At 43.2% G+C, this 11,454-nt stretch overlaps 1 pseudogene; it reads right to left on the reverse strand.

Annotated features, from left to right (window-relative positions):
- Positions 1–9,514: 9,514 nt before the first annotated feature.
- LOC119320981 overlaps positions 9,515–11,454 on the reverse strand; it is a 5,602-nt pseudogene continuing 3,662 nt past the window's right edge.

Raw genomic sequence — 11,454 nt, forward strand, 5'->3', positions numbered from 1 at the left:
AGTTTTTCTTTTATTTTTTTAAAGCGGGTCCCACATGTAAGTGTCACATGGATTCAAGGGTTGTCCGACTAACGTCCAGAAAATGGTCAAAGCCCTTTGACCAGACAGAAACGGCACGGAAGGGCATTTCTGTAATGGCACATAACGACAGAGGGGCAAATTTGAGCATGCTTCAAAGTTAGGGGTAAATCTGAGTAGGTGGTTCGAGTTAGGGATAGAAATGCAAATGGCCCTTTAAATATAGCTTGCCATGCTCGGCAATAATTCGTATGTCGTTTACCATGTAAGCTTACTGCCTGGATCATGCGATAACTATCTCTTACTTATGTCAAGTGGAAACCTTTCAGGATGTCGTTCACACTAGGACACAATGTACAACCCCACAATCTATTTGTGGAAGCAGTGCGTCATCCATGTTACCAGATGGTAGCAGTTCAAAGGAAACACCACCGGAGAGCAGTCTGAGTACAGATATTATAGTTCATGAGGCTCTACTAGAGGCAGAAAGAGATGGTGTGGCTGCCATGAATGAGGTAATCTTGATCTTGAGGCTGGAAATTGTGCAATTAGCGGCACACATTATGCAAGCAACCCAAGAATTGGAGGAAGTAAGAATATTGCATTTGAAGACGGAGGAGGTCCTGTTGTTTCTCCTATCTGAAGCCTAGGGTAATCACGGTTCTTCTTTAGATACCAGTTGAAATTGTCATTAGATTGTTGTACTTGCATGTAGTGTCATGTATCTGAATGGATTATGTTGTAAGACCCCCTATGTTTTCCATGTGTTGTAAAGATCCAAAAATTTTAGGCGAGGTAATCCTCAGTACTTGTATGATTGACATAAGGTAAACTAGTTTTCGTGTGAGCGTATTGTATTGGATGAAATAACTGTTTGACTCAAAGTGTATCCAACCTACTGAATTCGAAGATCACGGCATTTCTAAATCATAATCATATATAAAGGTGGAATAAATCTTTATTGTGGTTTTGAAGAAATAAATAACAAAACGTAGAATTATTTGTGGATATTCGTAATCGAATACAAATTGGATTTGAATTTAGTTGCCAGGGCCTAGGGCAAACGTGAATACTAATTCTCCCAAGTTTTGAACGAAGCGGCTAAACACCCACTATAATTTGCGGGCTGCCCAAATCAAGTGTTTGCGAGATGGAAATTACTGTCTACCCCCGACACTTGACATCCTTATCGACCGGATTTACACTGTTGTCGATAGGGGTATACTAATAACTTCAATCAGACATGACACGACGGCCTCTGAGCCCATTCATACACGGTGGGTGCCAAACATGGGCGGCAAAACACATTTGACTCAAGCTCGTCCAAAAGACATGTGTCTCTCCCTCCATTTCCCCATTCATACATGGTGTTTGGCAAAACAAACTCTCCTCGTCCGAAATCAATGTAGGCTAATATTTTAAATAGGGGCAGATGTGTAACTTCCCTCAAACGTGACACAACCGCCCTACCTGTCAGCCATGTTCATACATTGTGGGCGCCAACCGTGGGCGGCAAACACCCTATCCTCGCCCAAAATCGTTACCGGGAAATATTTGGGAGATGCAAGATTACCGTCCTATCCCCAACCGACGTGATGTCCGAAATTTTAAACGGGGGATAAGTTCGTAACTTTCCCACATTTCAGACAAGTGTGTCCCAAAGTTTGAGATCCCCCCTCTCCCTCCATTTCCCCATTCATACACCGTCGGCGCCACGACAACCTCCCCACTGCGGCCAGCCTCCTCCGTTCACCACCCCATCCTCCACCTTGCCGGAGCCGCTACCCTACCCCGTCGTCCACTGCAAGAGATGGACATCTCTCATCCACGGCGCCGGACCAGGATCCTTTCATCGCGTCCTCTTGCTTCATCGGCGCCGTCGTCCACCTTGCAGTTGCCGCTCCTATGACCGCCTCATCCATGGCAACAGGATTTATCCCCTGACCCAGCCGTCTGCCGTCTAAATTCTTCTTCCCCGCCGCCGACAGCCATCGCACCCGCATCACCCTCAACATATCAGTAGAGGCCTACACGGCGTCGCAAGAGAGGTGGTACTCTCCCATATGTGCTTAAGTTATTGATCTAACCCAGAAAATAGATCGTAAATTGTTTACTATACTTTTCTTGTCCGTACAAAATCCTAGTGGCTAGATGAAAGCAAACATTGGTTGCGAAGTAGCTTTATCCAGTTTGCACCTTCAGATCCGCCATGGCACGGTCACTTTACTCGTAAAGCTTATGGTTTCCCCCCCCCCTTTATATTCACTACCATCATTGTAGGTGCTTCGTGTCGTGCTAGCACTGCTCCTCAAGACCTCAACCCAAAGCTTACGAGTTGAAATACAAATCTAATATGATGCTCGTATCACTAAAACAGAGAACGTTTAATTGGTCACCTAATGTTTCTATATTCGTTTCAAAAAGCATGTGCGCCACCCACTGGTCTAGCTAGTTCCACTTTCCTGATTTTACTCTTGATGCTTAGGGTTTTCCCCTTTTATCTACTCTACTATGATCTGTGTAGGTGCTTTTTGTCGTACTAGCATTACTCCATCCTTCAAGCTAAACAACACAACACTCAAAATTCCAAAGCTTAGTTGTTCAAATATGATTGTGATATGATACTAATATTAGTTAACAGGCACATTTAGTTGGTTAGCTAAAGGTCCCAATTGAGTTTCTAAATGCATGTCGCAACATATAGAGAGACAGCGGAATTGCATTTCTTTGTCACTTGTTGACTGTACTTTCTTATGCATACCAAATCTTAGTTGTTATTTCAAAGCAAACATCGGTTGCTAACTACCCTTTGCGCGGTTTGCGGCTTTAGATCTGCCATCCCACTGCCACGGTCAACACTATACTCATCATTCTTACGGTTTCTCCATTTTATGATGACCACAATCAGCCTACGTGGTTCATGTCGTAATAGCACTGCTCCACCCATCGAGCGAAACAAGCGTAGTTGTACAAATTCAAATCTGATATTATGCTTATATTAGTAAAATTGAGAGATGTTTAATTGGTCAGCTAAATGTTCCTACTTTAGTTCGAAATGCATGTGAGCCACATATGGAGAGACCGGAAGGAATAATATTTCTCTGTGCGCTCTGGTTCATCATGGGTGGCCAACCGACATTGTATTGAAGGACTTGTAATATCTTCAATCTGCTTGCTCTTCTGCTCTTCTTTAAGATGATCCTCTTCTCTTGCGGTTGACTGGTCAGGTCGAGTTGTTCTCCCTTAGTATATTTTGAATCTATCAGGTCAGGTCGACTTGTTCTTCTTTACTATATGTTGAAGCTGTCATCTGCGAAGTGTCATCACTTTTGGAGCTCTCATATTTTGAGTAGTAGGCCACATTATACTAATGCACACACCAAATTACAGCATGCATGGCATCTCTTAGAAGAATTGCACAAAGGGGTTTACAGGGAGGCAATATTGGATTAGAATCACTTCTGCATTATAAAGATAATCTCACTTTTTTTTATGTTTTCATGCATGTCAGATATTGAAAATTATCAAAATGAATATGAGAATGGGCGCACGAGAGGAATATTGTGGAACAATCCACTGGCTAACAAACTTGGCATGGTGGAGGATGGCCTATCTTATTCACCCATCAAGGTGCTTGCTCTAACTTAGCAAGGTTGTATTGGTCGCACATATTTTGTATCTGACCTCTTGCATTATTTCTACTTTGTTACACCATCTGCTTAGTTTAAGCATCATATATGAGTATATGATGCCTATCCATTTTCTATACCTATTCTATGTATCGTCATACTATGTTTTTCCAGTCAAATGTTGTTCTTTCGTAATAGATGTCCAAAAGGAAGAGGATGAGTGCAGATCCTCAAGGAGTACAAACTAGGTATTTGGAAAAGGTAGTGATACCTGTTAAATCAGATAGATCAATAGCCATAGAAAACACAAGCCCAACTGTACCACACTTTACCCCTACTCCAGTGGCCAAACCCCTATTAGAACTGCTGAGAGCCCATCGTCAGGTACTGTCTATGATATCAATTCAAAATTTGTACTCCTAAATTTCTACATGTGCCTTACCTTCTCTCTTGTATGAAAACTAATTTCAAATGAATCTCCTTTCTCAAAGGATCATACGATCTCACAACAATACTAGGCTCTACATTGCTCCTGTCAGTACCTCTTGCCCTTTTGCCTTGTAACGCTGTATTTAATTAATTGCTATTTGATTATGTATCATCAGTCTGTATGTGAGCTTCATTATCCTCTGTTTCTTCCAATATTATTTGATCTATATTTACTCTTTGCAAAAGTAGAATAATGGCAACGCTTATAAAGAATTTTCTTTGGGGAATTTATTGAATTATCCTTCCATCAACATGGAGAAAGGCTTTGTCTAGCCCGTGTTAACATGTAATGTAAGTTCATCCTTCTCAAGCCTTCAAACTTTGTTCTAGTATACATTTGGATAGGCATCATTTCCTCCACTGCTGTTTACTTTGCTGTTTACATCTGATTAGATGTTTGCAACAACTACCAGTTTTAAATTGTAGTTGTAAAAACATGTTCCTTATGCAGAACAGATCCATTTATTTTCTTATATAATTGTGAAACCTATTACGTGTCTCCTTGTTTCTCTTTCAGAGTCGTATCTCTTATGCCAGGCAGAATTTTAGGGAAGATAGTGAGCCAAACCATCTTGAGGACAGCGAGATGACCCCAAGGTCCTGTCTTGATGAAGACAATGAGTTGAAGCTACTCACCAGCAGGTGTGAGACAACATCTGTGTAGTCGCTGCCTCAATCAGTTCGACTTCTTCAGTCTCAACTTAAAGCGGAAAGGCTTGCTTCAGCTCAGCTCCGACTTGAAAGTCAAAGATGTAATGAAGATGTCAGAGGACTGCCTTGTGCACTATCGTGCCATACACCTAGGGATGAAGCATCTATCGTTGACACATCTGAGGTCTCATCAGCTTGTTCGGCTGCTTGCGGGGCCCGTCCTGGCCAGGCCTAGTGCCTTCTAAAGTGCTCTCAATTTTGTATATTCTTTTGTCGGCCCGTTTGTTTGCACTGGTGGCGAACTTTGATGCCCAGTGGATGTAATATGTGTAATAGCCGTGATAGCCTAGCGTTAGTTGCTTGCTTATTTATTTTCTTGTTGTCTCGTTTATTTGTTTGCTTGTAGTGAGTGTAGTTCTTTTTTCGTGGTTTGCTAGTGGCCGCAATAACCTATTTTTTAAAAACTAGGCCACAATAACCATGAGTTACATATTTACTGTAGTGACACTGGGCCTCCTATGGGCCGTAGAAACAATGGGCCTTCTACGGGTCGTAGACAAAATGGGCCTTCTACGGGCCGTATCATCAATGGGCCTTATACGGGTCGTATGATCGATTGGCCAAACATGGGCCAATGACAGACCGCATTATGGCCGTAAATGGGCTAGCGTTGGAATCGTCCGTTCATGGGCCGACCATAACGGGCCATCATTAATAGGCCGTATTTGATGGCGCTATGAAAATGGTCCAACGTATTAACGGGCCACAAACGGGCCGACTGTAACCACAGGCTGAATTTGGCCCACAAGCGGAAAATGACAGTAACGGGCCGTAAGTAACCGAATGCTGGAAATGAGCCCAAGAATAAATGGGCCCCGAGAAGGCCAAAAGATAACAGGGCTTGGAAACGGCCCAATGGAATAATGGGCCGTTAATGCGTATAAAGTGATACAATATTCATTACGGGCCAGCTTCACCATGGGCCGTTAATGGGCCAAGAGTTACAAAGGGCCTCATATGGGCCGAAAGACGTCATGGGCCATACATGGACCGGAAGTTAAAATGGGCTAGAATCATATTGGACTGCCCAGATGACGCTACTGGGCCTAATTCGGATAGGTCGTAACGGGCCCTAGGTTAGCTGGCTGTAAATGGGGTATATGTGAACAGGTCGTTAACAGGCTTCCCGTGGACCGGCCCCCCACCTTTTGACCAAGTCAAATGGGCCGGCCTTTTCACAGGAATGGGCCTCTGTTGGGCTGTGCCATGTGTCGACGTATCATAGGCGCCTTCGGTCCAATGAGTGGATGACATATGTCCCAATGGTGAGCCGATACGTGTTTCCTCCAGCCAATAATGATTTTACACATGGAAAATCCCCATTGGTCAGGGTTGTTAACGGGTTATCGGATCCAAAGCCGGACCCGATAGTTTAACAGCGAGTTGTTATGGTGGATGCCACGTCGGTCACCCTTGACGAAAGCACGTCTATGAGGCGCGATTTATCGTCATGGAAGTGGACACTTCCGCGATGATAATTTTGGTAATGTCATGGAACACTTCTACGACAGCACAGGTATGACTATCTTGATTCTGTCATAAAATCATCATGGATGTACATGCATGACAGAAACGTGACCTGCTGTGACAAACACGTATCATCACGGAAGTGTATTTTCTTGTAGTGACTCTCTTGTAATGGATTGAGTTTTCCCTTTGAAGTTATCTTATCGGATTGAGTCTTTAAGGATTTGAGAACACTTGATGTATGTTTTGCGTGGGATACCCATGGTGACAATGGGGTATTCTATTAATCCACTTGATGTATGCTTTGGTGATCAACTTGCGGGTTTCATGACCTTCGGAATCTATGACTCTCTGGTAGAAACTTCGGGGCACTCTTTGAAGTTCTTTGTGTTGGTTGAATAGATGAATCTGAGATACCGTTTTCGCTCACTTTTGTTACTAGCTACCTTGCTGTTTTTATAATTTCATATTACAAAAACCTATATCTACCATCCATATTACGCTTGTATCACCATCTCTTCGCGGAACTAGTGCACCTATACAATTTACCATTGTATTGGGTGTGTTGGGGACACAAAAGACTCTTTGTTATTTGTTTGCAGGGTTGTTTGAGAGAGACCATCTTCATCCTACGCCTCCCACAGATTGATAAACCTTAGGTCATCCACTTGAGGGAAATTTGCAACTGTCCTACAAACATCTGCACTTGAAGGCCCAACAACGTCTACAAGAACAAGGTTGTGTAGTAGACATCAGGATCGCACGGGAAAAGAAGGTTGCAGCGGTGGGAAAGTGTTTTCGTGAATGCCTCTGGTGGTTTGGGAATATTTGTGAATATATAGGAGGAAGATCTAGGTCGGGAGGTCACCGAGGGGACCACAAGGTAGGGGCGCGCCCTTCCCCCTTGTCGCCGCCTCGTGGCTCTTCTGACTTGTACTCCAAGTCTCCTGGGTGTCTTCGGGTCCAAGAAAAATCATCGCGTAGGTTTTGTTCCGTTTGGACTCCGTTTGATATTCATTTTCTGTGAGGCTCAAAAACAAGGAAAAAAAACAGAAACTGGCACTGGGCTCTAGGTTAATAGGTTAGTCCCAAAAATAATACTCCCTCCGTTTCGATTTACTCGTCGTGGTTTTAGTTCAAATTTGAACTAAGACCACGACGAGTAAATCGGAACGGAGGGAGTATAAAATAACATATTAATGCATATAAACATCCAAAATAGATAATATAATAGCATGGAACAATCAAAAATTATAGATACGTTGGAGACATGTCAGCGGCTCCGATGGTGACGACCTTGGGGGCGGGAGCTACGGGCACGTGGGCGGAGCTCGTGGCTCGGGCACGGACGGGCTTGTTGTGCTGGCCGCGTGGGCGGCATGGGGGCGGGCCTTCGACGTTCTCACTGGTGGTGCGGCCGATGCTCTCATGCGCCGAAGTCATCTCTCTCTCTCTCTCTCCCTCCCTCTCTCTCTCTCCCTCTCTCCCTCTCTCCCTCCCTCTCCCTCTCCCTCTCTCTCTCTTTCCCTCTCTCTCCCTCTCCCTCCCCTTCTCCCTCCCTCCCTCCCCCCTCTCTCTCACAGCAGGTTACCCCTTAAAAGGACCCACAACCCGAACAAAAAGCCCAACAACAAATAAACAATACATGCACTTGTGAGTGACAGACAAATGAGGGACACCTGCGATGCTGAGATTCATGCATGATCAGACAACCACAAAATTCAACCTAAAGCCAAATTAAAAACATATGACTGATTTTTGGAAAAAAAAAGTGAGAACATCGATGCTAACAAGATTTAACAACCCAACGAGATTAATTTAGGAGACGGGACAAACAATTACACTTGCTAGATTTTTCATAGCAAGGAAGATCTTGCTGCTGCGGGCGACGGCTGGGTCGAGCCCACGGCAGGTGCCAGCGTGGACGATGCTGCTTCGGCGACGGAAGAGGAGGGGGAGGCTGCTCGCAAGGACGACGACGAAGCGACCTCGAGGAAGCACGCAAGGTACGAATGAACTGAATTGAGTTTTCATTCATTCATTATGTACTAATTGCAAATTTAGATCTTTTATCTTCTTGGGCGATGGTAATCGACAGAAATAGGAACAACCAACCTGTACATAATTAGCAGTGCTATTAGCTTGATGGAGAAATTTCGTTTCACGAAAAGTTGATGTAGAAATTAACTCGAATATTGCACTATTATTACTTGCAGTTTGATCTTTCTTTTTCTTTGCATTACTATTATTTGCAACGAATTTCAATTTGATGAAACTTGTTGATGATATTTCCGGTGCTGCCTCGGGCAGATGAAGGATGCATTTCAGAGCTTGAATCACATGCTACAACATTATGTGAAGATTCACTATTCGATTAGGAGAGTGATTTCAATCAACACTTCCAAGGCAAACAATACAAAGAAGGTAACTGCAGTTCCCTCCACATTCTCGCATCCGGGCTTGGGACCGGCAAAGACAGTGTTAAACTACAACAACACAAAATACATCAATCATTCAGCAAAGCATACAAGCCACACCATCAAGCAAATGCAATACACACAGAGTCACACAAGCACACACTCAATCAAGCGCTTGCACACAAGAAACGGACATAGATAGGGGCACAACACACACAGTCACACACACAATGTAGCACTTGCACACAAGAACCAGACAGAGAGACATAGATAGGGGTACATCACACACAGTCACACATACAAATACAATGGAGGTAACTGCAGCTCCCTCCACATTTTCGCATCCGGGCTTGGGACCGGCAAAGGCAGTGTTAAACCACAACAACACAAAACACACCAATCATTCAGCAAAGCATACAAGTCACACCATCAAGCAACTGCAATACACACAGAGTCACACAAGCACACACTCAATCAAGCGCTTGCACACAAGAAAGGGACATAGATAGGGGCACATCACACACACAGTCACACACACAATGTAGCACTTGCACACAAGAAACAGACAGAGAGACATAGATAGGGGTACATCACACACGCAGTCACACATACAAACACAATGAAGCGCGTGCACACAAGAAATGGAAAGAAACAGACATAGATAGGGGCAAAAACAGAAAGCTAATACATGCAAGACCGAAGTAAACTCAGAAAGTTAATGATAAGCTCTTCCTTTAGAAAATAAATTCTGGGAAACCATGTCAACTTTGTGTTTTTCAAGAACTTACTTTCTTTAGGATGAGCTGCACCAACTTTAATTTCAGATGATAAATTTGGAATTAAACCCTTACCATCACCATCACCCTCATCATCTGAATCATAATTAGCAAGACCAAGAAGAGAACCTTTAGGAGAACTTAGCCCAGGACCATCAGATCGACCAGTACAGATGTGGTCTTGACTTCTGATTCTCCCAGACCAAGCTCCTTTGAGCTAGAGACACCAGTGGTCTCATTTTCTGCAACACAGAGGCGATAATCAGCAATGTAATTTACCTATTTACATTAAGTTTTAGTATAATTCACTCACGTTCAGCTGATGAATCATCTTCATTGATAACTTTGGTTGCGATCTCATTAAAAAGATCATCAGTAACCTGGAAATGACAAAAGTACAAAAGTAAGAAATGACAGTCTTGCTGAATTTAGAACAGAAGTACATGTTCTGCTAAACCTAGCCATGCAATGACAAACCTTCAGAAGAAGGTCTGTCAACACACGTTTAATTTCCTGGTTGATTGCTGCCATCCGTGCTGCTTCGACTTCATCATGTCGGTCAATTTTGTACATCAGTAATTTTCTCAAAAGGCTCAATTTCATATACCGGGATCAGGTAGCTATACAAATCCATAAATTCAATACCAACTTCTTTAAAATCATGCTGAGTAAGAAGATGCCGTTTTATGCTTGAGAATTTCCTCGACTCCAGCCAATGGACCGTGATTGTATAAATAAATAGGAAGCTTCCCACGTCGAATCTCATGCCGACACCGGTGCGCTTCATTAGGATCCAAAACTAACCACAGAAAACAATACAATAATATGAACATAGCGCATATAGCAGCAAAATCACAAACAACAGAAAAAAACAATTAAGCAAAACGTACCAGGAACATATTAAGCGGCACTTAGAACAGATCGACCGGAAGATCCACCGCCAGAAGTAGCACCAGGAATATATTCAGAGCGACTTGGAACAGATCGACCAGAAGCACGAACTGAAGAAGGCAGCCGATCAGCACACCGAACTGCAAGAACCCAAAGGAAAGAATCTAGAAACCGAGAAATAAGGCCTCCAGAATAGCTTATTTATAGGCAGCAGAAGAAAAAAGAAAGGAACACACCCGTACCATGAGAAGAACCCAGAAAAATCGGCCCAAACAATCCGACATACAAAACTGATACGTGGCAAACAAGGAGACACAATCAAAACCAGAAAGCACACGTCACCTAAAATGGAAACAGTCAGAGCGTCAGGAGACAGTCAAAGCGGTGGACTCTAAAACAAATCCAAAACGTGTTGTACGTGCAGACCTCACCACCTAAAAAAACCACGCACAGAAGTAAAACCAAAGCACCACACACGTCATGCTGAGAAGGCACCGTAAAAAAAATCAAAAAGGGAGAAAAATCGAACCCTTGTAAGCCTAGATTCTTAGCTACTCGCTTCCCATTAGTATCGTATAAGAAAAACACTGACCCCGTAAAACTTCAGAAAGGAATCAGTAAGTTTATAGCATGGACATTTCAAATTATGTTAAGATTCACTATTCGATTAGGACAGTAACCTAAACTGCATAATTTCTATCGACACTCGTCATGCAATACAAAGAAGGTAACTGTAGCTCCCGCCACATTTTCACACCCGGGCTTGGGACCGGCAAAGGCAGTGTTAGGCCACAACAAATATAAAACACAAGTTATACACAACCAATCATTCAACCAAGCATACAAACCACGCCATCAAGCAAATGCAATATTCACAGTCACACACACACACACACACAGTCACACACAGAGAGTCAAGCACACACACAGTCAAGCCACACATATATTCACCATCAAGTCATACACAGTCAAGCCGATTAGGACAGTAACCTAAACTCTGTAATTTCTATTGACACTCGTAATGCAATACAAAGAAGGTAACTGCAGCTCCCTCCA

This window comes from Triticum dicoccoides, chromosome 6B (genome assembly GCF_002162155.2).
Source record: "Triticum dicoccoides isolate Atlit2015 ecotype Zavitan chromosome 6B, WEW_v2.0, whole genome shotgun sequence".
NCBI lineage: Eukaryota > Viridiplantae > Streptophyta > Magnoliopsida > Poales > Poaceae > Triticum > Triticum dicoccoides.